At 48.4% G+C, this 27,255-nt stretch overlaps 38 non-coding genes across 38 annotated transcripts; all 38 read left to right on the top strand.

Annotated features, from left to right (window-relative positions):
- The first annotated feature begins 854 nt into the window (after positions 1–854).
- trnaf-gaa (transfer RNA phenylalanine (anticodon GAA)) lies at positions 855–927 on the top strand. The gene has a single exon. It is a non-coding gene; the product is annotated as a tRNA-Phe (tRNA).
- A 403-nt stretch (positions 928–1,330) lies between these two features.
- On the top strand, positions 1,331–1,404 carry trnai-aau (transfer RNA isoleucine (anticodon AAU)). The gene has a single exon. It is a non-coding gene; the product is annotated as a tRNA-Ile (tRNA).
- A 520-nt stretch (positions 1,405–1,924) lies between these two features.
- trnae-cuc (transfer RNA glutamic acid (anticodon CUC)) lies at positions 1,925–1,996 on the top strand. Its single transcript has one exon. It is a non-coding gene; the product is annotated as a tRNA-Glu (tRNA).
- Positions 1,997–2,893: 897 nt separating this feature from the next.
- On the top strand, positions 2,894–2,966 carry trnaf-gaa (transfer RNA phenylalanine (anticodon GAA)). The gene has a single exon. It is a non-coding gene; the product is annotated as a tRNA-Phe (tRNA).
- Positions 2,967–3,369: 403 nt separating this feature from the next.
- trnai-aau (transfer RNA isoleucine (anticodon AAU)) lies at positions 3,370–3,443 on the top strand. Its single transcript has one exon. It is a non-coding gene; the product is annotated as a tRNA-Ile (tRNA).
- A 520-nt stretch (positions 3,444–3,963) lies between these two features.
- On the top strand, positions 3,964–4,035 carry trnae-cuc (transfer RNA glutamic acid (anticodon CUC)). The gene has a single exon. It is a non-coding gene; the product is annotated as a tRNA-Glu (tRNA).
- An 897-nt stretch (positions 4,036–4,932) lies between these two features.
- Positions 4,933–5,005, top strand: trnaf-gaa (transfer RNA phenylalanine (anticodon GAA)). The gene has a single exon. It is a non-coding gene; the product is annotated as a tRNA-Phe (tRNA).
- A 403-nt stretch (positions 5,006–5,408) lies between these two features.
- trnai-aau (transfer RNA isoleucine (anticodon AAU)) lies at positions 5,409–5,482 on the top strand. Its single transcript has one exon. It is a non-coding gene; the product is annotated as a tRNA-Ile (tRNA).
- Positions 5,483–6,002: 520 nt separating this feature from the next.
- trnae-cuc (transfer RNA glutamic acid (anticodon CUC)) lies at positions 6,003–6,074 on the top strand. The gene has a single exon. It is a non-coding gene; the product is annotated as a tRNA-Glu (tRNA).
- Positions 6,075–6,971: 897 nt separating this feature from the next.
- trnaf-gaa (transfer RNA phenylalanine (anticodon GAA)) lies at positions 6,972–7,044 on the top strand. The gene has a single exon. It is a non-coding gene; the product is annotated as a tRNA-Phe (tRNA).
- A 403-nt stretch (positions 7,045–7,447) lies between these two features.
- trnai-aau (transfer RNA isoleucine (anticodon AAU)) lies at positions 7,448–7,521 on the top strand. Its single transcript has one exon. It is a non-coding gene; the product is annotated as a tRNA-Ile (tRNA).
- Positions 7,522–8,041: 520 nt separating this feature from the next.
- On the top strand, positions 8,042–8,113 carry trnae-cuc (transfer RNA glutamic acid (anticodon CUC)). Its single transcript has one exon. It is a non-coding gene; the product is annotated as a tRNA-Glu (tRNA).
- Positions 8,114–9,010: 897 nt separating this feature from the next.
- On the top strand, positions 9,011–9,083 carry trnaf-gaa (transfer RNA phenylalanine (anticodon GAA)). The gene has a single exon. It is a non-coding gene; the product is annotated as a tRNA-Phe (tRNA).
- Positions 9,084–9,486: 403 nt separating this feature from the next.
- trnai-aau (transfer RNA isoleucine (anticodon AAU)) lies at positions 9,487–9,560 on the top strand. The gene has a single exon. It is a non-coding gene; the product is annotated as a tRNA-Ile (tRNA).
- Positions 9,561–10,080: 520 nt separating this feature from the next.
- On the top strand, positions 10,081–10,152 carry trnae-cuc (transfer RNA glutamic acid (anticodon CUC)). Its single transcript has one exon. It is a non-coding gene; the product is annotated as a tRNA-Glu (tRNA).
- An 897-nt stretch (positions 10,153–11,049) lies between these two features.
- On the top strand, positions 11,050–11,122 carry trnaf-gaa (transfer RNA phenylalanine (anticodon GAA)). Its single transcript has one exon. It is a non-coding gene; the product is annotated as a tRNA-Phe (tRNA).
- Positions 11,123–11,525: 403 nt separating this feature from the next.
- Positions 11,526–11,599, top strand: trnai-aau (transfer RNA isoleucine (anticodon AAU)). The gene has a single exon. It is a non-coding gene; the product is annotated as a tRNA-Ile (tRNA).
- A 520-nt stretch (positions 11,600–12,119) lies between these two features.
- On the top strand, positions 12,120–12,191 carry trnae-cuc (transfer RNA glutamic acid (anticodon CUC)). Its single transcript has one exon. It is a non-coding gene; the product is annotated as a tRNA-Glu (tRNA).
- Positions 12,192–13,088: 897 nt separating this feature from the next.
- On the top strand, positions 13,089–13,161 carry trnaf-gaa (transfer RNA phenylalanine (anticodon GAA)). The gene has a single exon. It is a non-coding gene; the product is annotated as a tRNA-Phe (tRNA).
- Positions 13,162–13,564: 403 nt separating this feature from the next.
- trnai-aau (transfer RNA isoleucine (anticodon AAU)) lies at positions 13,565–13,638 on the top strand. Its single transcript has one exon. It is a non-coding gene; the product is annotated as a tRNA-Ile (tRNA).
- A 520-nt stretch (positions 13,639–14,158) lies between these two features.
- trnae-cuc (transfer RNA glutamic acid (anticodon CUC)) lies at positions 14,159–14,230 on the top strand. Its single transcript has one exon. It is a non-coding gene; the product is annotated as a tRNA-Glu (tRNA).
- Positions 14,231–15,127: 897 nt separating this feature from the next.
- On the top strand, positions 15,128–15,200 carry trnaf-gaa (transfer RNA phenylalanine (anticodon GAA)). The gene has a single exon. It is a non-coding gene; the product is annotated as a tRNA-Phe (tRNA).
- Positions 15,201–15,603: 403 nt separating this feature from the next.
- trnai-aau (transfer RNA isoleucine (anticodon AAU)) lies at positions 15,604–15,677 on the top strand. The gene has a single exon. It is a non-coding gene; the product is annotated as a tRNA-Ile (tRNA).
- A 527-nt stretch (positions 15,678–16,204) lies between these two features.
- Positions 16,205–16,276, top strand: trnae-cuc (transfer RNA glutamic acid (anticodon CUC)). The gene has a single exon. It is a non-coding gene; the product is annotated as a tRNA-Glu (tRNA).
- Positions 16,277–17,173: 897 nt separating this feature from the next.
- Positions 17,174–17,246, top strand: trnaf-gaa (transfer RNA phenylalanine (anticodon GAA)). Its single transcript has one exon. It is a non-coding gene; the product is annotated as a tRNA-Phe (tRNA).
- A 403-nt stretch (positions 17,247–17,649) lies between these two features.
- Positions 17,650–17,723, top strand: trnai-aau (transfer RNA isoleucine (anticodon AAU)). The gene has a single exon. It is a non-coding gene; the product is annotated as a tRNA-Ile (tRNA).
- Positions 17,724–18,243: 520 nt separating this feature from the next.
- On the top strand, positions 18,244–18,315 carry trnae-cuc (transfer RNA glutamic acid (anticodon CUC)). Its single transcript has one exon. It is a non-coding gene; the product is annotated as a tRNA-Glu (tRNA).
- An 897-nt stretch (positions 18,316–19,212) lies between these two features.
- On the top strand, positions 19,213–19,285 carry trnaf-gaa (transfer RNA phenylalanine (anticodon GAA)). The gene has a single exon. It is a non-coding gene; the product is annotated as a tRNA-Phe (tRNA).
- A 403-nt stretch (positions 19,286–19,688) lies between these two features.
- Positions 19,689–19,762, top strand: trnai-aau (transfer RNA isoleucine (anticodon AAU)). The gene has a single exon. It is a non-coding gene; the product is annotated as a tRNA-Ile (tRNA).
- A 520-nt stretch (positions 19,763–20,282) lies between these two features.
- Positions 20,283–20,354, top strand: trnae-cuc (transfer RNA glutamic acid (anticodon CUC)). The gene has a single exon. It is a non-coding gene; the product is annotated as a tRNA-Glu (tRNA).
- Positions 20,355–21,251: 897 nt separating this feature from the next.
- trnaf-gaa (transfer RNA phenylalanine (anticodon GAA)) lies at positions 21,252–21,324 on the top strand. Its single transcript has one exon. It is a non-coding gene; the product is annotated as a tRNA-Phe (tRNA).
- A 415-nt stretch (positions 21,325–21,739) lies between these two features.
- On the top strand, positions 21,740–21,813 carry trnai-aau (transfer RNA isoleucine (anticodon AAU)). The gene has a single exon. It is a non-coding gene; the product is annotated as a tRNA-Ile (tRNA).
- Positions 21,814–22,340: 527 nt separating this feature from the next.
- Positions 22,341–22,412, top strand: trnae-cuc (transfer RNA glutamic acid (anticodon CUC)). The gene has a single exon. It is a non-coding gene; the product is annotated as a tRNA-Glu (tRNA).
- An 897-nt stretch (positions 22,413–23,309) lies between these two features.
- On the top strand, positions 23,310–23,382 carry trnaf-gaa (transfer RNA phenylalanine (anticodon GAA)). The gene has a single exon. It is a non-coding gene; the product is annotated as a tRNA-Phe (tRNA).
- A 415-nt stretch (positions 23,383–23,797) lies between these two features.
- trnai-aau (transfer RNA isoleucine (anticodon AAU)) lies at positions 23,798–23,871 on the top strand. The gene has a single exon. It is a non-coding gene; the product is annotated as a tRNA-Ile (tRNA).
- Positions 23,872–24,398: 527 nt separating this feature from the next.
- On the top strand, positions 24,399–24,470 carry trnae-cuc (transfer RNA glutamic acid (anticodon CUC)). Its single transcript has one exon. It is a non-coding gene; the product is annotated as a tRNA-Glu (tRNA).
- An 897-nt stretch (positions 24,471–25,367) lies between these two features.
- Positions 25,368–25,440, top strand: trnaf-gaa (transfer RNA phenylalanine (anticodon GAA)). Its single transcript has one exon. It is a non-coding gene; the product is annotated as a tRNA-Phe (tRNA).
- A 422-nt stretch (positions 25,441–25,862) lies between these two features.
- On the top strand, positions 25,863–25,936 carry trnai-aau (transfer RNA isoleucine (anticodon AAU)). Its single transcript has one exon. It is a non-coding gene; the product is annotated as a tRNA-Ile (tRNA).
- The last annotated feature ends 1,319 nt before the right edge of the window (positions 25,937–27,255 follow it).

A 27,255-nucleotide genomic window follows, 5' to 3' on the forward strand; every position in this document is an offset into this window, starting at 1 on the left:
CCTTACGGAACAATGCTCCGCCCCTGATTCAACTTTCCACACCGCTGCTCAACATCACTCTTCATACAGCGATACAAAATGCACATTCTTGATTTCTGTAAAATGCGTGCTGTTTCAAAGTCAGCAGGACTTGATTTCTGTCAAATTTAGACTGGCTGACTTTAAATGTTGCCAACATTTAACTGCAGCTCACAGTGTCAGGGCAGTCACGGTTTTTATCAGTCTTCCGTATATCTCCTTGCCCACTGCATCTCCCGAACAAACTTAGCTTATCACAGGCACGGCTATCGATTATTTTCATTGCCAGTGTGAAAAATGCAAATTTTGAAACTTACCAACGTGTGCAAGCCTGGAATCAGAGAGTCCGTGGCCCCTGATAACTTGAGCATTAAGATGATCATTAGCCCTTCCTGTATTGCTCAGTAGCCCACTGTGCGAGGAACTAAGAACCACGGGCATTTTCACTTCTGTGTGGGGCTCAGCACCATACCTGCAGCTGAAGATTGAACTTGATTTGGCTCGTGATCAGTGCGGCTCAGTGAGACTTCGGCCCGTCTCTCCCTTCGCAACCCATCAGTGTGGAGAAAAGAACAGGGAATTTTACACATGTGTTGTGCTCTGTAACTTTATTTGAACATGTCATTGCATTTCACGCTGTGTCCAACACGGTGAGGTCCCCCGTGCTGTGTCAGCTTTGTATCTTTATCAACACTGCAGCTTTACATTAACAGAACCTGAGCTCCGAGATCTGGTCGGGTCACATTGCCCGAAGTGAGGAATGAGCGAGAGGGGCAATTCCACCCGGGGATAGAAAATCCTCCAAAAGAACGACAGAATACTGCGTTTGACGTGAAGCCGAAATAGCTCAGTTGGGAGAGCGTTAGACTGAAGATCTAAAGGTCCCTGGTTCGATCCCGGGTTTCGGCAGGTTTTAGTTACTTTCTGTCTCCTTCACTACAAAAGGTACGAATCAAGAGAAATTTTACGCTCCTGATGACGCGTTTCCCAAACGAATGGGAGTGAAACCACGTCGGACATGCTGGATCCGGCTCCAACCGTCCGCTGCAGGTTCGAATTCAGTCGGGGTCCCGCCGTCTGCTTTTATACCGGGACAGTTTTTGTGGGAGGGGCTGTGGTGCGACAAAAAATTTTAGAATGAGGTTTGTTAGACCAGTCTTTCTGTTACTTTGGATTTACACTCTGCCCAGTTGTATATACGAACAGTTAACAATGTTTAAGCGATGTGGTGTGTTCAATGTTTGTGCAGTAACTCGGTCACCCAGTGTGAGCCTGAAAGACAATTTCCGAGCCTGGCCAACGGGAGCATTGTGGCCGGTTAGCTCAGTTGGTGAGAGCGTGGTGCTAATAACGCCAAGGTCGCGGGTTCGATCCCCGTACGGGCCATCAGGATGTTTTCATAATTTTACGCTTTTCCCGCACATTTCCAATACAAACTTTATAAGGAAGCCAATGCACACAGACTCTCACGGGGGATATATTTGGATTAACATCCTTTGCCACCGGGGCTGAGAGACACATCTTTCTGTTCTTTTGTCTTTCTGGGTTTGCTGTTGAACAGGCGGCATGTTGCCGATAAGTGTCACAGGCAGGTAATACACAGACAGAGCGGCTCTGACCCCGCGAGATGGGTAAAAGGCTTCAGTTCAGGACAAATGCATCAATGAATTGTTCGCCCAGCACCGAGAGAGACAACATCCAGAGAAAAACACAGGAGGAAATCGATTTCAAGTGGATGCCTACCCGCACTTGGTGCCGTGCTTTCGCGAACACGTCTGTTGTGTTCTCATGTAAAAAATATAATTTTGTCCGAACAGTTTGCCTGGCGCGAAAGGATCTGAATTGCAAAGGAGCAAGCATGAAAAGCTGCGTTGATGTGCTTGCTGCCAGGAGGCTGGCTGCAGCTTCCCTGGTGGTCTAGTGGTTAGGATTCGGCGCTCTCACCGCCGCGGCCCGGGTTCGATTCCCGGTCAGGGAACAGTGCGTTTTGGGGCTGTTTGAATTGCCACCATGCAATGCACCCTTACGGAACAATGCTCCGCCCCTGATTCAACTTTCCACACCGCTGCTCAACATCACTCTTCATACAGCGATACAAAATGCACATTCTTGATTTCTGTAAAATGCGTGCTGTTTCAAAGTCAGCAGGACTTGATTTCTGTCAAATTTAGACTGGCTGACTTTAAATGTTGCCAACATTTAACTGCAGCTCACAGTGTCAGGGCAGTCACGGTTTTTATCAGTCTTCCGTATATCTCCTTGCCCACTGCATCTCCCGAACAAACTTAGCTTATCACAGGCACGGCTATCGATTATTTTCATTGCCAGTGTGAAAAATGCAAATTTTGAAACTTACCAACGTGTGCAAGCCTGGAATCAGAGAGTCCGTGGCCCCTGATAACTTGAGCATTAAGATGATCATTAGCCCTTCCTGTATTGCTCAGTAGCCCACTGTGCGAGGAACTAAGAACCACGGGCATTTTCACTTCTGTGTGGGGCTCAGCACCATACCTGCAGCTGAAGATTGAACTTGATTTGGCTCGTGATCAGTGCGGCTCAGTGAGACTTCGGCCCGTCTCTCCCTTCGCAACCCATCAGTGTGGAGAAAAGAACAGGGAATTTTACACATGTGTTGTGCTCTGTAACTTTATTTGAACATGTCATTGCATTTCACGCTGTGTCCAACACGGTGAGGTCCCCCGTGCTGTGTCAGCTTTGTATCTTTATCAACACTGCAGCTTTACATTAACAGAACCTGAGCTCCGAGATCTGGTCGGGTCACATTGCCCGAAGTGAGGAATGAGCGAGAGGGGCAATTCCACCCGGGGATAGAAAATCCTCCAAAAGAACGACAGAATACTGCGTTTGACGTGAAGCCGAAATAGCTCAGTTGGGAGAGCGTTAGACTGAAGATCTAAAGGTCCCTGGTTCGATCCCGGGTTTCGGCAGGTTTTAGTTACTTTCTGTCTCCTTCACTACAAAAGGTACGAATCAAGAGAAATTTTACGCTCCTGATGACGCGTTTCCCAAACGAATGGGAGTGAAACCACGTCGGACATGCTGGATCCGGCTCCAACCGTCCGCTGCAGGTTCGAATTCAGTCGGGGTCCCGCCGTCTGCTTTTATACCGGGACAGTTTTTGTGGGAGGGGCTGTGGTGCGACAAAAAATTTTAGAATGAGGTTTGTTAGACCAGTCTTTCTGTTACTTTGGATTTACACTCTGCCCAGTTGTATATACGAACAGTTAACAATGTTTAAGCGATGTGGTGTGTTCAATGTTTGTGCAGTAACTCGGTCACCCAGTGTGAGCCTGAAAGACAATTTCCGAGCCTGGCCAACGGGAGCATTGTGGCCGGTTAGCTCAGTTGGTGAGAGCGTGGTGCTAATAACGCCAAGGTCGCGGGTTCGATCCCCGTACGGGCCATCAGGATGTTTTCATAATTTTACGCTTTTCCCGCACATTTCCAATACAAACTTTATAAGGAAGCCAATGCACACAGACTCTCACGGGGGATATATTTGGATTAACATCCTTTGCCACCGGGGCTGAGAGACACATCTTTCTGTTCTTTTGTCTTTCTGGGTTTGCTGTTGAACAGGCGGCATGTTGCCGATAAGTGTCACAGGCAGGTAATACACAGACAGAGCGGCTCTGACCCCGCGAGATGGGTAAAAGGCTTCAGTTCAGGACAAATGCATCAATGAATTGTTCGCCCAGCACCGAGAGAGACAACATCCAGAGAAAAACACAGGAGGAAATCGATTTCAAGTGGATGCCTACCCGCACTTGGTGCCGTGCTTTCGCGAACACGTCTGTTGTGTTCTCATGTAAAAAATATAATTTTGTCCGAACAGTTTGCCTGGCGCGAAAGGATCTGAATTGCAAAGGAGCAAGCATGAAAAGCTGCGTTGATGTGCTTGCTGCCAGGAGGCTGGCTGCAGCTTCCCTGGTGGTCTAGTGGTTAGGATTCGGCGCTCTCACCGCCGCGGCCCGGGTTCGATTCCCGGTCAGGGAACAGTGCGTTTTGGGGCTGTTTGAATTGCCACCATGCAATGCACCCTTACGGAACAATGCTCCGCCCCTGATTCAACTTTCCACACCGCTGCTCAACATCACTCTTCATACAGCGATACAAAATGCACATTCTTGATTTCTGTAAAATGCGTGCTGTTTCAAAGTCAGCAGGACTTGATTTCTGTCAAATTTAGACTGGCTGACTTTAAATGTTGCCAACATTTAACTGCAGCTCACAGTGTCAGGGCAGTCACGGTTTTTATCAGTCTTCCGTATATCTCCTTGCCCACTGCATCTCCCGAACAAACTTAGCTTATCACAGGCACGGCTATCGATTATTTTCATTGCCAGTGTGAAAAATGCAAATTTTGAAACTTACCAACGTGTGCAAGCCTGGAATCAGAGAGTCCGTGGCCCCTGATAACTTGAGCATTAAGATGATCATTAGCCCTTCCTGTATTGCTCAGTAGCCCACTGTGCGAGGAACTAAGAACCACGGGCATTTTCACTTCTGTGTGGGGCTCAGCACCATACCTGCAGCTGAAGATTGAACTTGATTTGGCTCGTGATCAGTGCGGCTCAGTGAGACTTCGGCCCGTCTCTCCCTTCGCAACCCATCAGTGTGGAGAAAAGAACAGGGAATTTTACACATGTGTTGTGCTCTGTAACTTTATTTGAACATGTCATTGCATTTCACGCTGTGTCCAACACGGTGAGGTCCCCCGTGCTGTGTCAGCTTTGTATCTTTATCAACACTGCAGCTTTACATTAACAGAACCTGAGCTCCGAGATCTGGTCGGGTCACATTGCCCGAAGTGAGGAATGAGCGAGAGGGGCAATTCCACCCGGGGATAGAAAATCCTCCAAAAGAACGACAGAATACTGCGTTTGACGTGAAGCCGAAATAGCTCAGTTGGGAGAGCGTTAGACTGAAGATCTAAAGGTCCCTGGTTCGATCCCGGGTTTCGGCAGGTTTTAGTTACTTTCTGTCTCCTTCACTACAAAAGGTACGAATCAAGAGAAATTTTACGCTCCTGATGACGCGTTTCCCAAACGAATGGGAGTGAAACCACGTCGGACATGCTGGATCCGGCTCCAACCGTCCGCTGCAGGTTCGAATTCAGTCGGGGTCCCGCCGTCTGCTTTTATACCGGGACAGTTTTTGTGGGAGGGGCTGTGGTGCGACAAAAAATTTTAGAATGAGGTTTGTTAGACCAGTCTTTCTGTTACTTTGGATTTACACTCTGCCCAGTTGTATATACGAACAGTTAACAATGTTTAAGCGATGTGGTGTGTTCAATGTTTGTGCAGTAACTCGGTCACCCAGTGTGAGCCTGAAAGACAATTTCCGAGCCTGGCCAACGGGAGCATTGTGGCCGGTTAGCTCAGTTGGTGAGAGCGTGGTGCTAATAACGCCAAGGTCGCGGGTTCGATCCCCGTACGGGCCATCAGGATGTTTTCATAATTTTACGCTTTTCCCGCACATTTCCAATACAAACTTTATAAGGAAGCCAATGCACACAGACTCTCACGGGGGATATATTTGGATTAACATCCTTTGCCACCGGGGCTGAGAGACACATCTTTCTGTTCTTTTGTCTTTCTGGGTTTGCTGTTGAACAGGCGGCATGTTGCCGATAAGTGTCACAGGCAGGTAATACACAGACAGAGCGGCTCTGACCCCGCGAGATGGGTAAAAGGCTTCAGTTCAGGACAAATGCATCAATGAATTGTTCGCCCAGCACCGAGAGAGACAACATCCAGAGAAAAACACAGGAGGAAATCGATTTCAAGTGGATGCCTACCCGCACTTGGTGCCGTGCTTTCGCGAACACGTCTGTTGTGTTCTCATGTAAAAAATATAATTTTGTCCGAACAGTTTGCCTGGCGCGAAAGGATCTGAATTGCAAAGGAGCAAGCATGAAAAGCTGCGTTGATGTGCTTGCTGCCAGGAGGCTGGCTGCAGCTTCCCTGGTGGTCTAGTGGTTAGGATTCGGCGCTCTCACCGCCGCGGCCCGGGTTCGATTCCCGGTCAGGGAACAGTGCGTTTTGGGGCTGTTTGAATTGCCACCATGCAATGCACCCTTACGGAACAATGCTCCGCCCCTGATTCAACTTTCCACACCGCTGCTCAACATCACTCTTCATACAGCGATACAAAATGCACATTCTTGATTTCTGTAAAATGCGTGCTGTTTCAAAGTCAGCAGGACTTGATTTCTGTCAAATTTAGACTGGCTGACTTTAAATGTTGCCAACATTTAACTGCAGCTCACAGTGTCAGGGCAGTCACGGTTTTTATCAGTCTTCCGTATATCTCCTTGCCCACTGCATCTCCCGAACAAACTTAGCTTATCACAGGCACGGCTATCGATTATTTTCATTGCCAGTGTGAAAAATGCAAATTTTGAAACTTACCAACGTGTGCAAGCCTGGAATCAGAGAGTCCGTGGCCCCTGATAACTTGAGCATTAAGATGATCATTAGCCCTTCCTGTATTGCTCAGTAGCCCACTGTGCGAGGAACTAAGAACCACGGGCATTTTCACTTCTGTGTGGGGCTCAGCACCATACCTGCAGCTGAAGATTGAACTTGATTTGGCTCGTGATCAGTGCGGCTCAGTGAGACTTCGGCCCGTCTCTCCCTTCGCAACCCATCAGTGTGGAGAAAAGAACAGGGAATTTTACACATGTGTTGTGCTCTGTAACTTTATTTGAACATGTCATTGCATTTCACGCTGTGTCCAACACGGTGAGGTCCCCCGTGCTGTGTCAGCTTTGTATCTTTATCAACACTGCAGCTTTACATTAACAGAACCTGAGCTCCGAGATCTGGTCGGGTCACATTGCCCGAAGTGAGGAATGAGCGAGAGGGGCAATTCCACCCGGGGATAGAAAATCCTCCAAAAGAACGACAGAATACTGCGTTTGACGTGAAGCCGAAATAGCTCAGTTGGGAGAGCGTTAGACTGAAGATCTAAAGGTCCCTGGTTCGATCCCGGGTTTCGGCAGGTTTTAGTTACTTTCTGTCTCCTTCACTACAAAAGGTACGAATCAAGAGAAATTTTACGCTCCTGATGACGCGTTTCCCAAACGAATGGGAGTGAAACCACGTCGGACATGCTGGATCCGGCTCCAACCGTCCGCTGCAGGTTCGAATTCAGTCGGGGTCCCGCCGTCTGCTTTTATACCGGGACAGTTTTTGTGGGAGGGGCTGTGGTGCGACAAAAAATTTTAGAATGAGGTTTGTTAGACCAGTCTTTCTGTTACTTTGGATTTACACTCTGCCCAGTTGTATATACGAACAGTTAACAATGTTTAAGCGATGTGGTGTGTTCAATGTTTGTGCAGTAACTCGGTCACCCAGTGTGAGCCTGAAAGACAATTTCCGAGCCTGGCCAACGGGAGCATTGTGGCCGGTTAGCTCAGTTGGTGAGAGCGTGGTGCTAATAACGCCAAGGTCGCGGGTTCGATCCCCGTACGGGCCATCAGGATGTTTTCATAATTTTACGCTTTTCCCGCACATTTCCAATACAAACTTTATAAGGAAGCCAATGCACACAGACTCTCACGGGGGATATATTTGGATTAACATCCTTTGCCACCGGGGCTGAGAGACACATCTTTCTGTTCTTTTGTCTTTCTGGGTTTGCTGTTGAACAGGCGGCATGTTGCCGATAAGTGTCACAGGCAGGTAATACACAGACAGAGCGGCTCTGACCCCGCGAGATGGGTAAAAGGCTTCAGTTCAGGACAAATGCATCAATGAATTGTTCGCCCAGCACCGAGAGAGACAACATCCAGAGAAAAACACAGGAGGAAATCGATTTCAAGTGGATGCCTACCCGCACTTGGTGCCGTGCTTTCGCGAACACGTCTGTTGTGTTCTCATGTAAAAAATATAATTTTGTCCGAACAGTTTGCCTGGCGCGAAAGGATCTGAATTGCAAAGGAGCAAGCATGAAAAGCTGCGTTGATGTGCTTGCTGCCAGGAGGCTGGCTGCAGCTTCCCTGGTGGTCTAGTGGTTAGGATTCGGCGCTCTCACCGCCGCGGCCCGGGTTCGATTCCCGGTCAGGGAACAGTGCGTTTTGGGGCTGTTTGAATTGCCACCATGCAATGCACCCTTACGGAACAATGCTCCGCCCCTGATTCAACTTTCCACACCGCTGCTCAACATCACTCTTCATACAGCGATACAAAATGCACATTCTTGATTTCTGTAAAATGCGTGCTGTTTCAAAGTCAGCAGGACTTGATTTCTGTCAAATTTAGACTGGCTGACTTTAAATGTTGCCAACATTTAACTGCAGCTCACAGTGTCAGGGCAGTCACGGTTTTTATCAGTCTTCCGTATATCTCCTTGCCCACTGCATCTCCCGAACAAACTTAGCTTATCACAGGCACGGCTATCGATTATTTTCATTGCCAGTGTGAAAAATGCAAATTTTGAAACTTACCAACGTGTGCAAGCCTGGAATCAGAGAGTCCGTGGCCCCTGATAACTTGAGCATTAAGATGATCATTAGCCCTTCCTGTATTGCTCAGTAGCCCACTGTGCGAGGAACTAAGAACCACGGGCATTTTCACTTCTGTGTGGGGCTCAGCACCATACCTGCAGCTGAAGATTGAACTTGATTTGGCTCGTGATCAGTGCGGCTCAGTGAGACTTCGGCCCGTCTCTCCCTTCGCAACCCATCAGTGTGGAGAAAAGAACAGGGAATTTTACACATGTGTTGTGCTCTGTAACTTTATTTGAACATGTCATTGCATTTCACGCTGTGTCCAACACGGTGAGGTCCCCCGTGCTGTGTCAGCTTTGTATCTTTATCAACACTGCAGCTTTACATTAACAGAACCTGAGCTCCGAGATCTGGTCGGGTCACATTGCCCGAAGTGAGGAATGAGCGAGAGGGGCAATTCCACCCGGGGATAGAAAATCCTCCAAAAGAACGACAGAATACTGCGTTTGACGTGAAGCCGAAATAGCTCAGTTGGGAGAGCGTTAGACTGAAGATCTAAAGGTCCCTGGTTCGATCCCGGGTTTCGGCAGGTTTTAGTTACTTTCTGTCTCCTTCACTACAAAAGGTACGAATCAAGAGAAATTTTACGCTCCTGATGACGCGTTTCCCAAACGAATGGGAGTGAAACCACGTCGGACATGCTGGATCCGGCTCCAACCGTCCGCTGCAGGTTCGAATTCAGTCGGGGTCCCGCCGTCTGCTTTTATACCGGGACAGTTTTTGTGGGAGGGGCTGTGGTGCGACAAAAAATTTTAGAATGAGGTTTGTTAGACCAGTCTTTCTGTTACTTTGGATTTACACTCTGCCCAGTTGTATATACGAACAGTTAACAATGTTTAAGCGATGTGGTGTGTTCAATGTTTGTGCAGTAACTCGGTCACCCAGTGTGAGCCTGAAAGACAATTTCCGAGCCTGGCCAACGGGAGCATTGTGGCCGGTTAGCTCAGTTGGTGAGAGCGTGGTGCTAATAACGCCAAGGTCGCGGGTTCGATCCCCGTACGGGCCATCAGGATGTTTTCATAATTTTACGCTTTTCCCGCACATTTCCAATACAAACTTTATAAGGAAGCCAATGCACACAGACTCTCACGGGGGATATATTTGGATTAACATCCTTTGCCACCGGGGCTGAGAGACACATCTTTCTGTTCTTTTGTCTTTCTGGGTTTGCTGTTGAACAGGCGGCATGTTGCCGATAAGTGTCACAGGCAGGTAATACACAGACAGAGCGGCTCTGACCCCGCGAGATGGGTAAAAGGCTTCAGTTCAGGACAAATGCATCAATGAATTGTTCGCCCAGCACCGAGAGAGACAACATCCAGAGAAAAACACAGGAGGAAATCGATTTCAAGTGGATGCCTACCCGCACTTGGTGCCGTGCTTTCGCGAACACGTCTGTTGTGTTCTCATGTAAAAAATATAATTTTGTCCGAACAGTTTGCCTGGCGCGAAAGGATCTGAATTGCAAAGGAGCAAGCATGAAAAGCTGCGTTGATGTGCTTGCTGCCAGGAGGCTGGCTGCAGCTTCCCTGGTGGTCTAGTGGTTAGGATTCGGCGCTCTCACCGCCGCGGCCCGGGTTCGATTCCCGGTCAGGGAACAGTGCGTTTTGGGGCTGTTTGAATTGCCACCATGCAATGCACCCTTACGGAACAATGCTCCGCCCCTGATTCAACTTTCCACACCGCTGCTCAACATCACTCTTCATACAGCGATACAAAATGCACATTCTTGATTTCTGTAAAATGCGTGCTGTTTCAAAGTCAGCAGGACTTGATTTCTGTCAAATTTAGACTGGCTGACTTTAAATGTTGCCAACATTTAACTGCAGCTCACAGTGTCAGGGCAGTCACGGTTTTTATCAGTCTTCCGTATATCTCCTTGCCCACTGCATCTCCCGAACAAACTTAGCTTATCACAGGCACGGCTATCGATTATTTTCATTGCCAGTGTGAAAAATGCAAATTTTGAAACTTACCAACGTGTGCAAGCCTGGAATCAGAGAGTCCGTGGCCCCTGATAACTTGAGCATTAAGATGATCATTAGCCCTTCCTGTATTGCTCAGTAGCCCACTGTGCGAGGAACTAAGAACCACGGGCATTTTCACTTCTGTGTGGGGCTCAGCACCATACCTGCAGCTGAAGATTGAACTTGATTTGGCTCGTGATCAGTGCGGCTCAGTGAGACTTCGGCCCGTCTCTCCCTTCGCAACCCATCAGTGTGGAGAAAAGAACAGGGAATTTTACACATGTGTTGTGCTCTGTAACTTTATTTGAACATGTCATTGCATTTCACGCTGTGTCCAACACGGTGAGGTCCCCCGTGCTGTGTCAGCTTTGTATCTTTATCAACACTGCAGCTTTACATTAACAGAACCTGAGCTCCGAGATCTGGTCGGGTCACATTGCCCGAAGTGAGGAATGAGCGAGAGGGGCAATTCCACCCGGGGATAGAAAATCCTCCAAAAGAACGACAGAATACTGCGTTTGACGTGAAGCCGAAATAGCTCAGTTGGGAGAGCGTTAGACTGAAGATCTAAAGGTCCCTGGTTCGATCCCGGGTTTCGGCAGGTTTTAGTTACTTTCTGTCTCCTTCACTACAAAAGGTACGAATCAAGAGAAATTTTACGCTCCTGATGACGCGTTTCCCAAACGAATGGGAGTGAAACCACGTCGGACATGCTGGATCCGGCTCCAACCGTCCGCTGCAGGTTCGAATTCAGTCGGGGTCCCGCCGTCTGCTTTTATACCGGGACAGTTTTTGTGGGAGGGGCTGTGGTGCGACAAAAAATTTTAGAATGAGGTTTGTTAGACCAGTCTTTCTGTTACTTTGGATTTACACTCTGCCCAGTTGTATATACGAACAGTTAACAATGTTTAAGCGATGTGGTGTGTTCAATGTTTGTGCAGTAACTCGGTCACCCAGTGTGAGCCTGAAAGACAATTTCCGAGCCTGGCCAACGGGAGCATTGTGGCCGGTTAGCTCAGTTGGTGAGAGCGTGGTGCTAATAACGCCAAGGTCGCGGGTTCGATCCCCGTACGGGCCATCAGGATGTTTTCATAATTTTACGCTTTTCCCGCACATTTCCAATACAAACTTTATAAGGAAGCCAATGCACACAGACTCTCACGGGGGATATATTTGGATTAACATCCTTTGCCACCGGGGCTGAGAGACACATCTTTCTGTTCTTTTGTCTTTCTGGGTTTGCTGTTGAACAGGCGGCATGTTGCCGATAAGTGTCACAGGCAGGTAATACACAGACAGAGCGGCTCTGACCCCGCGAGATGGGTAAAAGGCTTCAGTTCAGGACAAATGCATCAATGAATTGTTCGCCCAGCACCGAGAGAGACAACATCCAGAGAAAAACACAGGAGGAAATCGATTTCAAGTGGATGCCTACCCGCACTTGGTGCCGTGCTTTCGCGAACACGTCTGTTGTGTTCTCATGTAAAAAATATAATTTTGTCCGAACAGTTTGCCTGGCGCGAAAGGATCTGAATTGCAAAGGAGCAAGCATGAAAAGCTGCGTTGATGTGCTTGCTGCCAGGAGGCTGGCTGCAGCTTCCCTGGTGGTCTAGTGGTTAGGATTCGGCGCTCTCACCGCCGCGGCCCGGGTTCGATTCCCGGTCAGGGAACAGTGCGTTTTGGGGCTGTTTGAATTGCCACCATGCAATGCACCCTTACGGAACAATGCTCCGCCCCTGATTCAACTTTCCACACCGCTGCTCAACATCACTCTTCATACAGCGATACAAAATGCACATTCTTGATTTCTGTAAAATGCGTGCTGTTTCAAAGTCAGCAGGACTTGATTTCTGTCAAATTTAGACTGGCTGACTTTAAATGTTGCCAACATTTAACTGCAGCTCACAGTGTCAGGGCAGTCACGGTTTTTATCAGTCTTCCGTATATCTCCTTGCCCACTGCATCTCCCGAACAAACTTAGCTTATCACAGGCACGGCTATCGATTATTTTCATTGCCAGTGTGAAAAATGCAAATTTTGAAACTTACCAACGTGTGCAAGCCTGGAATCAGAGAGTCCGTGGCCCCTGATAACTTGAGCATTAAGATGATCATTAGCCCTTCCTGTATTGCTCAGTAGCCCACTGTGCGAGGAACTAAGAACCACGGGCATTTTCACTTCTGTGTGGGGCTCAGCACCATACCTGCAGCTGAAGATTGAACTTGATTTGGCTCGTGATCAGTGCGGCTCAGTGAGACTTCGGCCCGTCTCTCCCTTCGCAACCCATCAGTGTGGAGAAAAGAACAGGGAATTTTACACATGTGTTGTGCTCTGTAACTTTATTTGAACATGTCATTGCATTTCACGCTGTGTCCAACACGGTGAGGTCCCCCGTGCTGTGTCAGCTTTGTATCTTTATCAACACTGCAGCTTTACATTAACAGAACCTGAGCTCCGAGATCTGGTCGGGTCACATTGCCCGAAGTGAGGAATGAGCGAGAGGGGCAATTCCACCCGGGGATAGAAAATCCTCCAAAAGAACGACAGAATACTGCGTTTGACGTGAAGCCGAAATAGCTCAGTTGGGAGAGCGTTAGACTGAAGATCTAAAGGTCCCTGGTTCGATCCCGGGTTTCGGCAGGTTTTAGTTACTTTCTGTCTCCTTCACTACAAAAGGTACGAATCAAGAGAAATTTTACGCTCCTGATGACGCGTTTCCCAAACGAATGGGAGTGAAACCACGTCGGACATGCTGGATCCGGCTCCAACCGTCCGCTGCAGGTTCGAATTCAGTCGGGGTCCCGCCGTCTGCTTTTATACCGGGACAGTTTTTGTGGGAGGGGCTGTGGTGCGACAAAAAATTTTAGAATGAGGTTTGTTAGACCAGTCTTTCTGTTACTTTGGATTTACACTCTGCCCAGTTGTATATACGAACAGTTAACAATGTTTAAGCGATGTGGTGTGTTCAATGTTTGTGCAGTAACTCGGTCACCCAGTGTGAGCCTGAAAGACAATTTCCGAGCCTGGCCAACGGGAGCATTGTGGCCGGTTAGCTCAGTTGGTGAGAGCGTGGTGCTAATAACGCCAAGGTCGCGGGTTCGATCCCCGTACGGGCCATCAGGATGTTTTCATAATTTTACGCTTTTCCCGCACATTTCCAATACAAACTTTATAAGGAAGCCAATGCACACAGACTCTCACGGGGGATATATTTGGATTAACATCCTTTGCCACCGGGGCTGAGAGACACATCTTTCTGTTCTTTTGTCTTTCTGGGTTTGCTGTTGAACAGGCGGCATGTTGCCGATAAGTGTCACAGGCAGGTAATACACAGACAGAGCGGCTCTGACCCCGCGAGATGGGTAAAAGGCTTCAGTTCAGGACAAATGCATCAATGAATTGTTCGCCCAGCACCGAGAGAGACAACATCCAGAGAAAAACACAGGAGGAAATCGATTTCAAGTGGATGCCTACCCGCACTTGGTGCCGTGCTTTCGCGAACACGTCTGTTGTGTTCTCATGTAAAAAATATAATTTTGTCCGAACAGTTTGCCTGGCGCGAAAGGATCTGAATTGCAAAGGAGCAAGCATGAAAAGCTGCGTTGATGTGCTTGCTGCCAGGAGGCTGGCTGCAGCTTCCCTGGTGGTCTAGTGGTTAGGATTCGGCGCTCTCACCGCCGCGGCCCGGGTTCGATTCCCGGTCAGGGAACAGTGCGTTTTGGGGCTGTTTGAATTGCCACCATGCAATGCACCCTTACGGAACAATGCTCCGCCCCTGATTCAAATTTCCACACCGCTGCTCAACATCACTCTTCATACAGCGATACAAAATGCACATTCTTGATTTCTGTAAAATGCGTGCTGTTTCAAAGTCAGCAGGACTTGATTTCTGTCAAATTTAGACTGGCTGACTTTAAATGTTGCCAACATTTAACTGCAGCTCACAGTGTCAGGGCAGTCACGGTTTTTATCAGTCTTCCGTATATCTCCTTGCCCACTGCATCTCCCGAACAAACTTAGCTTATCACAGGCACGGCTATCGATTATTTTCATTGCCAGTGTGAAAAATGCAAATTTTGAAACTTACCAACGTGTGCAAGCCTGGAATCAGAGAGTCCGTGGCCCCTGATAACTTGAGCATTAAGATGATCATTAGCCCTTCCTGTATTGCTCAGTAGCCCACTGTGCGAGGAACTAAGAACCACGGGCATTTTCACTTCTGTGTGGGGCTCAGCACCATACCTGCAGCTGAAGATTGAACTTGATTTGGCTCGTGATCAGTGCGGCTCAGTGAGACTTCGGCCCGTCTCTCCCTTCGCAACCCATCAGTGTGGAGAAAAGAACAGGGAATTTTACACATGTGTTGTGCTCTGTAACTTTATTTGAACATGTCATTGCATTTCACGCTGTGTCCAACACGGTGAGGTCCCCCGTGCTGTGTCAGCTTTGTATCTTTATCAACACTGCAGCTTTACATTAACAGAACCTGAGCTCCGAGATCTGGTCGGGTCACATTGCCCGAAGTGAGGAATGAGCGAGAGGGGCAATTCCACCCGGGGATAGAAAATCCTCCAAAAGAACGACAGAATACTGCGTTTGACGTGAAGCCGAAATAGCTCAGTTGGGAGAGCGTTAGACTGAAGATCTAAAGGTCCCTGGTTCGATCCCGGGTTTCGGCAGGTTTTAGTTACTTTCTGTCTCCTTCACTACAAAAGGTACGAATCAAGAGAAATTTTACGCTCCTGATGACGCGTTTCCCAAACGAATGGGAGTGAAACCACGTCGGACATGCTGGATCCGGCTCCAACCGTCCGCTGCAGGTTCGAATTCAGTCGGGGTCCCGCCGTCTGCTTTTATACCGGGACAGTTTTTGTGGGAGGGGCTGTGGTGCGACAAAAAATTTTAGAATGAGGTTTGTTAGACCAGTCTTTCTGTTACTTTGGATTTACACTCTGCCCAGTTGTATATACGAACAGTTAACAATGTTTAAGCGATGTGGTGTGTTCAATGTTTGTGCAGTAACTCGGTCACCCAGTGTGAGCCTGAAAGACAATTTCCGAGCCTGGCCAACGGGAGCATTGTGGCCGGTTAGCTCAGTTGGTGAGAGCGTGGTGCTAATAACGCCAAGGTCGCGGGTTCGATCCCCGTACGGGCCATCAGGATGTTTTCATAATTTTACGCTTTTCCCGCACATTTCCAATACAAACTTTATAAGGAAGCCAATGCACACAGACTCTCACGGGGGATATATTTGGATTAACATCCTTTGCCACCGGGGCTGAGAGACACATCTTTCTGTTCTTTTGTCTTTCTGGGTTTGCTGTTGAAAGTTGAACAGGCGGCATGTTGCCGATAAGTGTCACAGGCAGGTAATACACAGACAGAGCGGCTCTGACCCCGCGAGATGGGTAAAAGGCTTCAGTTCAGGACAAATGCATCAATGAATTGTTCGCCCAGCACCGAGAGAGACAACATCCAGAGAAAAACACAGGAGGAAATCGATTTCAAGTGGATGCCTACCCGCACTTGGTGCCGTGCTTTCGCGAACACGTCTGTTGTGTTCTCATGTAAAAAATATAATTTTGTCCGAACAGTTTGCCTGGCGCGAAAGGATCTGAATTGCAAAGGAGCAAGCATGAAAAGCTGCGTTGATGTGCTTGCTGCCAGGAGGCTGGCTGCAGCTTCCCTGGTGGTCTAGTGGTTAGGATTCGGCGCTCTCACCGCCGCGGCCCGGGTTCGATTCCCGGTCAGGGAACAGTGCGTTTTGGGGCTGTTTGAATTGCCACCATGCAATGCACCCTTACGGAACAATGCTCCGCCCCTGATTCAACTTTCCACACCGCTGCTCAACATCACTCTTCATACAGCGATACAAAATGCACATTCTTGATTTCTGTAAAATGCGTGCTGTTTCAAAGTCAGCAGGACTTGATTTCTGTCAAATTTAGACTGGCTGACTTTAAATGTTGCCAACATTTAACTGCAGCTCACAGTGTCAGGGCAGTCACGGTTTTTATCAGTCTTCCGTATATCTCCTTGCCCACTGCATCTCCCGAACAAACTTAGCTTATCACAGGCACGGCTATCGATTATTTTCATTGCCAGTGTGAAAAATGCAAATTTTGAAACTTACCAACGTGTGCAAGCCTGGAATCAGAGAGTCCGTGGCCCCTGATAACTTGAGCATTAAGATGATCATTAGCCCTTCCTGTATTGCTCAGTAGCCCACTGTGCGAGGAACTAAGAACCACGGGCATTTTCACTTCTGTGTGGGGCTCAGCACCATACCTGCAGCTGAAGATTGAACTTGATTTGGCTCGTGATCAGTGCGGCTCAGTGAGACTTCGGCCCGTCTCTCCCTTCGCAACCCATCAGTGTGGAGAAAAGAACAGGGAATTTTACACATGTGTTGTGCTCTGTAACTTTATTTGAACATGTCATTGCATTTCACGCTGTGTCCAACACGGTGAGGTCCCCCGTGCTGTGTCAGCTTTGTATCTTTATCAACACTGCAGCTTTACATTAACAGAACCTGAGCTCCGAGATCTGGTCGGGTCACATTGCCCGAAGTGAGGAATGAGCGAGAGGGGCAATTCCACCCGGGGATAGAAAATCCTCCAAAAGAACGACAGAATACTGCGTTTGACGTGAAGCCGAAATAGCTCAGTTGGGAGAGCGTTAGACTGAAGATCTAAAGGTCCCTGGTTCGATCCCGGGTTTCGGCAGGTTTTAGTTACTTTCTGTCTCCTTCACTACAAAAGGTACGAATCAAGAGAAATTTTACGCTCCTGATGACGCGTTTCCCAAACGAATGGGAGTGAAACCACGTCGGACATGCTGGATCCGGCTCCAACCGTCCGCTGCAGGTTCGAATTCAGTCGGGGTCCCGCCGTCTGCTTTTATACCGGGACAGTTTTTGTGGGAGGGGCTGTGGTGCGACAAAAAATTTTAGAATGAGGTTTGTTAGACCAGTCTTTCTGTTACTTTGGATTTACACTCTGCCCAGTTGTATATACGAACAGTTAACAATGTTTAAGCGATGTGGTGTGTTCAATGTTTGTGCAGTAACTCGGTCACCCAGTGTGAGCCTGAAAGACAATTTCCGAGCCTGGCCAACGGGAGCATTGTGGCCGGTTAGCTCAGTTGGTGAGAGCGTGGTGCTAATAACGCCAAGGTCGCGGGTTCGATCCCCGTACGGGCCATCAGGATGTTTTCATAATTTTACGCTTTTCCCGCACATTTCCAATACAAACTTTATAAGGAAGCCAATGCACACAGACTCTCACGGGGGATATATTTGGATTAACATCCTTTGCCACCGGGGCTGAGAGACACATCTTTCTGTTCTTTTGTCTTTCTGGGTTTGCTGTTGAACAGGCGGCATGTTGCCGATAAGTGTCACAGGCAGGTAATACACAGACAGAGCGGCTCTGACCCCGCGAGATGGGTAAAAGGCTTCAGTTCAGGACAAATGCATCAATGAATTGTTCGCCCAGCACCGAGAGAGACAACATCCAGAGAAAAACACAGGAGGAAATCGATTTCAAGTGGATGCCTACCCGCACTTGGTGCCGTGCTTTCGCGAACACGTCTGTTGTGTTCTCATGTAAAAAATATAATTTTGTCCGAACAGTTTGCCTGGCGCGAAAGGATCTGAATTGCAAAGGAGCAAGCATGAAAAGCTGCGTTGATGTGCTTGCTGCCAGGAGGCTGGCTGCAGCTTCCCTGGTGGTCTAGTGGTTAGGATTCGGCGCTCTCACCGCCGCGGCCCGGGTTCGATTCCCGGTCAGGGAACAGTGCGTTTTGGGGCTGTTTGAATTGCCACCATGCAATGCACCCTTACGGAACAATGCTCCGCCCCTGATTCAACTTTCCACACCGCTGCTCAACATCACTCTTCATACAGCGATACAAAATGCACATTCTTGATTTCTGTAAAATGCGTGCTGTTTCAAAGTCAGCAGGACTTGATTTCTGTCAAATTTAGACTGGCTGACTTTAAATGTTGCCAACATTTAACTGCAGCTCACAGTGTCAGGGCAGTCACGGTTTTTATCAGTCTTCCGTATATCTCCTTGCCCACTGCATCTCCCGAACAAACTTAGCTTATCACAGGCACGGCTATCGATTATTTTCATTGCCAGTGTGAAAAATGCAAATTTTGAAACTTACCAACGTGTGCAAGCCTGGAATCAGAGAGTCCGTGGCCCCTGATAACTTGAGCATTAAGATGATCATTAGCCCTTCCTGTATTGCTCAGTAGCCCACTGTGCGAGGAACTAAGAACCACGGGCATTTTCACTTCTGTGTGGGGCTCAGCACCATACCTGCAGCTGAAGATTGAACTTGATTTGGCTCGTGATCAGTGCGGCTCAGTGAGACTTCGGCCCGTCTCTCCCTTCGCAACCCATCAGTGTGGAGAAAAGAACAGGGAATTTTACACATGTGTTGTGCTCTGTAACTTTATTTGAACATGTCATTGCATTTCACGCTGTGTCCAACACGGTGAGGTCCCCCGTGCTGTGTCAGCTTTGTATCTTTATCAACACTGCAGCTTTACATTAACAGAACCTGAGCTCCGAGATCTGGTCGGGTCACATTGCCCGAAGTGAGGAATGAGCGAGAGGGGCAATTCCACCCGGGGATAGAAAATCCTCCAAAAGAACGACAGAATACTGCGTTTGACGTGAAGCCGAAATAGCTCAGTTGGGAGAGCGTTAGACTGAAGATCTAAAGGTCCCTGGTTCGATCCCGGGTTTCGGCAGGTTTTAGTTACTTTCTGTCTCCTTCACTACAAAAGGTACGAATCAAGAGAAATTTTACGCTCCTGATGACGCGTTTCCCAAACGAATGGGAGTGAAACCACGTCGGACATGCTGGATCCGGCTCCAACCGTCCGCTGCAGGTTCGAATTCAGTCGGGGTCCCGCCGTCTGCTTTTATACCGGGACAGTTTTTGTGGGAGGGGCTGTGGTGCGACAAAAAATTTTAGAATGAGGTTTGTTAGACCAGTCTTTCTGTTACTTTGGATTTACACTCTGCCCAGTTGTATATACGAACAGTTAACAATGTTTAAGCGATGTGGTGTGTTCAATGTTTGTGCAGTAACTCGGTCACCCAGTGTGAGCCTGAAAGACAATTTCCGAGCCTGGCCAACGGGAGCATTGTGGCCGGTTAGCTCAGTTGGTGAGAGCGTGGTGCTAATAACGCCAAGGTCGCGGGTTCGATCCCCGTACGGGCCATCAGGATGTTTTCATAATTTTACGCTTTTCCCGCACATTTCCAATACAAACTTTATAAGGAAGCCAATGCACACAGACTCTCACGGGGGATATATTTGGATTAACATCCTTTGCCACCGGGGCTGAGAGACACATCTTTCTGTTCTTTTGTCTTTCTGGGTTTGCTGTTGAACAGGCGGCATGTTGCCGATAAGTGTCACAGGCAGGTAATACACAGACAGAGCGGCTCTGACCCCGCGAGATGGGTAAAAGGCTTCAGTTCAGGACAAATGCATCAATGAATTGTTCGCCCAGCACCGAGAGAGACAACATCCAGAGAAAAACACAGGAGGAAATCGATTTCAAGTGGATGCCTACCCGCACTTGGTGCCGTGCTTTCGCGAACACGTCTGTTGTGTTCTCATGTAAAAAATATAATTTTGTCCGAACAGTTTGCCTGGCGCGAAAGGATCTGAATTGCAAAGGAGCAAGCATGAAAAGCTGCGTTGATGTGCTTGCTGCCAGGAGGCTGGCTGCAGCTTCCCTGGTGGTCTAGTGGTTAGGATTCGGCGCTCTCACCGCCGCGGCCCGGGTTCGATTCCCGGTCAGGGAACAGTGCGTTTTGGGGCTGTTTGAATTGCCACCATGCAATGCACCCTTACGGAACAATGCTCCGCCCCTGATTCAACTTTCCACACCGCTGCTCAACATCACTCTTCATACAGCGATACAAAATGCACATTCTTGATTTCTGTAAAATGCGTGCTGTTTCAAAGTCAGCAGGACTTGATTTCTGTCAAATTTAGACTGGCTGACTTTAAATGTTGCCAACATTTAACTGCAGCTCACAGTGTCAGGGCAGTCACGGTTTTTATCAGTCTTCCGTATATCTCCTTGCCCACTGCATCTCCCGAACAAACTTAGCTTATCACAGGCACGGCTATCGATTATTTTCATTGCCAGTGTGAAAAATGCAAATTTTGAAACTTACCAACGTGTGCAAGCCTGGAATCAGAGAGTCCGTGGCCCCTGATAACTTGAGCATTAAGATGATCATTAGCCCTTCCTGTATTGCTCAGTAGCCCACTGTGCGAGGAACTAAGAACCACGGGCATTTTCACTTCTGTGTGGGGCTCAGCACCATACCTGCAGCTGAAGATTGAACTTGATTTGGCTCGTGATCAGTGCGGCTCAGTGAGACTTCGGCCCGTCTCTCCCTTCGCAACCCATCAGTGTGGAGAAAAGAACAGGGAATTTTACACATGTGTTGTGCTCTGTAACTTTATTTGAACATGTCATTGCATTTCACGCTGTGTCCAACACGGTGAGGTCCCCCGTGCTGTGTCAGCTTTGTATCTTTATCAACACTGCAGCTTTACATTAACAGAACCTGAGCTCCGAGATCTGGTCGGGTCACATTGCCCGAAGTGAGGAATGAGCGAGAGGGGCAATTCCACCCGGGGATAGAAAATCCTCCAAAAGAACGACAGAATACTGCGTTTGACGTGAAGCCGAAATAGCTCAGTTGGGAGAGCGTTAGACTGAAGATCTAAAGGTCCCTGGTTCGATCCCGGGTTTCGGCAGGTTTTAGTTACTTTCTGTCTCCTTCACTACAAAAGGTACGAATCAAGAGAAATTTTACGCTCCTGATGACGCGTTTCCCAAACGAATGGGAGTGACACCACGTCGGACATGCTGGATCCGGCTCCAACCGTCCGCTGCAGGTTCGAATTCAGTCGGGGTCCCGCCGTCTGCTTTTATACCGGGACAGTGTTTGTGGGAGGGGCTGTGGTGCGACAAAAATTTTTAGAATGAGGTTTGTTAGACCAGTCTTTCTGTTACTTTGGATTTACACTCTGCCCAGTTGTATATACGAACAGTTAACAATGTTTCAGCGATGTGGTGTGTTCAATGTTTGTGCAGTAACTCGGTCACCCAGTGTGAGCCTGAAAGACAATTTTCCAGCCTAGGTTCGAGCCTGGCCAACGGGAGCATTGTGGCCGGTTAGCTCAGTTGGTGAGAGCGTGGTGCTAATAACGCCAAGGTCGCGGGTTCGATCCCCGTACGGGCCATCAGGATGTTTTCATAATTTTACGCTTTTCCCGCACATTTCCAATACAAACTTTATAAGGAAGCCAATGCACACAGACTCTCACGGGGGATATATTTGGATTAACATCCTTTGCCACCGGGGCTGAGAGACACATCTTTCTGTTCTTTTGTCTTTCTGGGTTTGCTGTTGAAAGTTGAACAGGCGGCATGTTGCCGATAAGTGTCACAGGCAGGTAATACACAGACAGAGCGGCTCTGACCCCGCGAGATGGGTAAAAGGCTTCAGTTCAGGACAAATGCATCAATGAATTGTTCGCCCAGCACCGAGAGAGACAACATCCAGAGAAAAACACAGGAGGAAATCGATTTCAAGTGGATGCCTACCCGCACTTGGTGCCGTGCTTTCGCGAACACGTCTGTTGTGTTCTCATGTAAAAAATATAATTTTGTCCGAACAGTTTGCCTGGCGCGAAAGGATCTGAATTGCAAAGGAGCAAGCATGAAAAGCTGCGTTGATGTGCTTGCTGCCAGGAGGCTGGCTGCAGCTTCCCTGGTGGTCTAGTGGTTAGGATTCGGCGCTCTCACCGCCGCGGCCCGGGTTCGATTCCCGGTCAGGGAACAGTGCGTTTTGGGACTGTTTGAATTGCCACCATGCAATGCACCCTTACGGAACAATGCTCCGCCCCTGATTCAACTTTCCACACCGCTGCTCAACATCACTCTTCATACAGCGATACAAAATGCACATTCTTGATTTCTGTAAAATGCGTGCTGTTTCAAAGTCAGCAGGACTTGATTTCTGTCAAATTTAGACTGGCTGACTTTAAATGTTGCCAACATTTAACTGCAGCTCACAGTGTCAGGGCAGTCACGGTTTTTATCAGTCTTCCGTATATCTCCTTGCCCACTGCATCTCCCGAACAAACTTAGCTTATCACAGGCACGGCTATCGATTATTTTCATTGCCAGTGTGAAAAATGCAAATTTTGAAACTTACCAACGTGTGCAAGCCTGGAATCAGAGAGTCCGTGGCCCCTGATAACTTGAGCATTAAGATGATCATTAGCCCTTCCTGTATTGCTCAGTAGCCCACTGTGCGAGGAACTAAGAACCACGGGCATTTTCACTTCTGTGTGGGGCTCAGCACCATACCTGCAGCTGAAGATTGAACTTGATTTGGCTCGTGATCAGTGCGGCTCAGTGAGACTTCGGCCCGTCTCTCCCTTCGCAACCCATCAGTGTGGAGAAAAGAACAGGGAATTTTACACATGTGTTGTGCTCTGTAACTTTATTTGAACATGTCATTGCATTTCACGCTGTGTCCAACACGGTGAGGTCCCCCGTGCTGTGTCAGCTTTGTATCTTTATCAACACTGCAGCTTTACATTAACAGAACCTGAGCTCCGAGATCTGGTCGGGTCACATTGCCCGAAGTGAGGAATGAGCGAGAGGGGCAATTCCACCCGGGGATAGAAAATCCTCCAAAAGAACGACAGAATACTGCGTTTGACGTGAAGCCGAAATAGCTCAGTTGGGAGAGCGTTAGACTGAAGATCTAAAGGTCCCTGGTTCGATCCCGGGTTTCGGCAGGTTTTAGTTACTTTCTGTCTCCTTCACTACAAAAGGTACGAATCAAGAGAAATTTTACGCTCCTGATGACGCGTTTCCCAAACGAATGGGAGTGACACCACGTCGGACATGCTGGATCCGGCTCCAACCGTCCGCTGCAGGTTCGAATTCAGTCGGGGTCCCGCCGTCTGCTTTTATACCGGGACAGTGTTTGTGGGAGGGGCTGTGGTGCGACAAAAATTTTTAGAATGAGGTTTGTTAGACCAGTCTTTCTGTTACTTTGGATTTACACTCTGCCCAGTTGTATATACGAACAGTTAACAATGTTTCAGCGATGTGGTGTGTTCAATGTTTGTGCAGTAACTCGGTCACCCAGTGTGAGCCTGAAAGACAATTTTCCAGCCTAGGTTCGAGCCTGGCCAACGGGAGCATTGTGGCCGGTTAGCTCAGTTGGTGAGAGCGTGGTGCTAATAACGCCAAGGTCGCGGGTTCGATCCCCGTACGGGCCATCAGGATGTTTTCATAATTTTACGCTTTTCCCGCACATTTCCAATACAAACTTTATAAGGAAGCCAATGCACACAGACTCTCACGGGGGATATATTTGGATTAACATCCTTTGCCACCGGGGCTGAGAGACACATCTTTCTGTTCTTTTGTCTTTCTGGGTTTGCTGTTGAAAGTTGAACAGGCGGCATGTTGCCGATAAGTGTCACAGGCAGGTAATACACAGACAGAGCGGCTCTGACCCCGCGAGATGGGTAAAAGGCTTCAGTTCAGGACAAATGCATCAATGAATTGTTCGCCCAGCACCGAGAGAGACAACATCCAGAGAAAAACACAGGAGGAAATCGATTTCAAGTGGATGCCTACCCGCACTTGGTGCCGTGCTTTCGCGAACACGTCTGTTGTGTTCTCATGTAAAAAATATAATTTTGTCCGAACAGTTTGCCTGGCGCGAAAGGATCTGAATTGCAAAGGAGCAAGCATGAAAAGCTGCGTTGATGTGCTTGCTGCCAGGAGGCTGGCTGCAGCTTCCCTGGTGGTCTAGTGGTTAGGATTCGGCGCTCTCACCGCCGCGGCCCGGGTTCGATTCCCGGTCAGGGAACAGTGCGTTTTGGGGCTGTTTGAATTGCCACCATGCAATGCACCCTTACGGAACAATGCTCCGCCCCTGATTCAACTTTCCACACCGCTGCTCAACATCACTCTTCATACAGCGATACTAAATGCACATTCTTGATTTCTGTAAAATGCGTGCTGTTTCAAAGTCAGCAGGACTTGATTTCTGTCAAATTTAGACTGGCTGACTTTAAATGTTGCCAACATTTAACTGCAGCTCACAGTGTCAGGGCAGTCACGGTTTTTATCAGTCTTCCGTATATCTCCTTGCCCACTGCATCTCCCGAACAAACTTAGCTTATCACAGGCACGGCTATCGATTATTTTCATTGCCAGTGTGAAAAATGCAAATTTTGAAACTTACCAACGTGTGCAAGCCTGGAATCAGAGAGTCCGTGGCCCCTGATAACTTGAGCATTAAGATGATCATTAGCCCTTCCTGTATTGCTCAGTAGCCCACTGTGCGAGGAACTAAGAACCACGGGCATTTTCACTTCTGTGTGGGGCTCAGCACCATACCTGCAGCTGAAGATTGAACTTGATTTGGCTCGTGATCAGTGCGGCTCAGTGAGACTTCGGCCCGTCTCTCCCTTCGCAACCCGTCAGTGTGGAGAAAAGAACAGGGAATTTTACACATGTGTTGTGCTCTGTAACTTTATTTGAACATGTCATTGCATTTCACGCTGTGTCCAACACGGTGAGGTCCCCCGTGCTGTGTCAGCTTTGTATCTTTATCAACACTGCAGCTTTACATTAACAGAACCTGAGCTCCGAGATCTGGTCGGGTCACATTGCCCGAAGTGAGGAATGAGCGAGAGGGGCAATTCCACCCGGGGATAGAAAATCCTCCAAAAGAACGACAGAATACTGCGTTTGACGTGAAGCCGAAATAGCTCAGTTGGGAGAGCGTTAGACTGAAGATCTAAAGGTCCCTGGTTCGATCCCGGGTTTCGGCAGGTTTTAGTTACTTTCTGTCTCCTTCACTACAAAAGGTACGAATCAAGAGAAATTTTACGCTCCTGATGACGCGTTTCCCAAACGAATGGGAGTGAAACCACGTCGGACATGCTGGATCCGGCTCCAACCGTCCGCTGCAGGTTCGAATTCAGTCGGGGTCCCGCCGTCTGCTTTTATACCGGGACAGTGTTTGTGGGAGGGGCTGTGGTGCGACAAAAAATTTTAGAATGAGGTTTGTTAGACCATAGAGCAGTCTTTCTGTTACTTTGGATTTACACTCTGCCCAGTTGTATATACGAACAGTTAACAATGTTTAAGCGATGTGGTGTGTTCAATGTTTGTGCAGTAACTCGGTCACCCAGTGTGAGCCTGAGAGACAATTTCCCAGCCTAGGTTCGAGCCTGGCCAACGGGAGCATTGTGGCCGGTTAGCTCAGTTGGTGAGAGCGTGGTGCTAATAGCGCCAAGGTCGCGGGTTCGATCCCCGTACGGGCCATCAGGATGTTTTCATAATTTTACGCTTTTCCCGCACATTTCCAGTACAAACTTTATAAGGAAGCCAATGCACACAGACTCTCACGGGGGATATATTTGGATTAACATCCTTTGCCACCGGGGCTGAGAGACTGTTCTTTTGTCTTTCTGGGTTTGCTGTTGAAAGTTGAACAGGCGGCATGTTGCCGATAACGGTCACAGGCAGGTAATAGACAGACAGAGCGGCTCTGACCCCGCGAGATGGGCAAAAGGCTTCAGTTCAGGACAAATGCATCAATGAATTGTTCGCCCAGCACCGAGAGAGACAACATCCAGAGAAAAACACAGGAGGAAATCGATTTCAAGTGGATGCCTACCCGCACTTGGTGCCGTGCTTTCGCGAACACGTCTGTTGTGTTCTCATGTAAAAAATATAATTTTGTCCGAACAGTTTGCCTGGCGCGAAAGGATCTGAATTGCAAAGGAGCAAGCATGAAAAGCTGCGTTGATGTGCTTGCTGCCAGGAGGCTGGCTGCAGCTTCCCTGGTGGTCTAGTGGTTAGGATTCGGCGCTCTCACCGCCGCGGCCCGGGTTCGATTCCCGGTTCAGGAAACAGTGCGTTTTGGGGCTGTTTGAATTGCCACCATGCAATGCACCCTTACGGAACAATGCTCCGCCCCTGATTCAACTTTCCACACCGCTGCTCAACATCACTCTTCATACAGCGATACTAAATGCACATTCTTGATTTCTGTAAAATGCGTGCTGTTTCAAAGTCAGCAGGACTTGATTTCTGTCAAATTTAGACTGGCTGACTTTAAATGTTGCCAACATTTAACTGCAGCTCACAGTGTCAGGGCAGTCACGGTTTTTATCAGTCTTCCGTATATCTCCTTGCCCACTGCATCTCCCGAACAAACTTAGCTTATCACAGGCACGGCTATCGATTATTTTCATTGCCAGTGTGAAAAATGCAAATTTTGAAACTTACCAACGTGTGCAAGCCTGGAATCAGAGAGTCCGTGGCCCCTGATAACTTGAGCATTAAGATGATCATTAGCCCTTCCTGTATTGCTCAGTAGCCCACTGTGCGAGGAACTAAGAACCACGGGCATTTTCACTTCTGTGTGGGGCTCAGCACCATACCTGCAGCTGAAGATTGAACTTGATTTGGCTCGTGATCAGTGCGGCTCAGTGAGACTTCGGCCCGTCTCTCCCTTCGCAACCCGTCAGTGTGGAGAAAAGAACAGGGAATTTTACACATGTGTTGTGCTCTGTAACTTTATTTGAACATGTCATTGCATTTCACGCTGTGTCCAACACGGTGAGGTCCCCCGTGCT

Source organism: Somniosus microcephalus, unplaced genomic scaffold, assembly GCF_052327205.1.
Source record: "Somniosus microcephalus isolate GS21.2 unplaced genomic scaffold, FLI_Smic_1.0 unresolved_chr4, whole genome shotgun sequence".
NCBI lineage: Eukaryota > Metazoa > Chordata > Chondrichthyes > Squaliformes > Somniosidae > Somniosus > Somniosus microcephalus.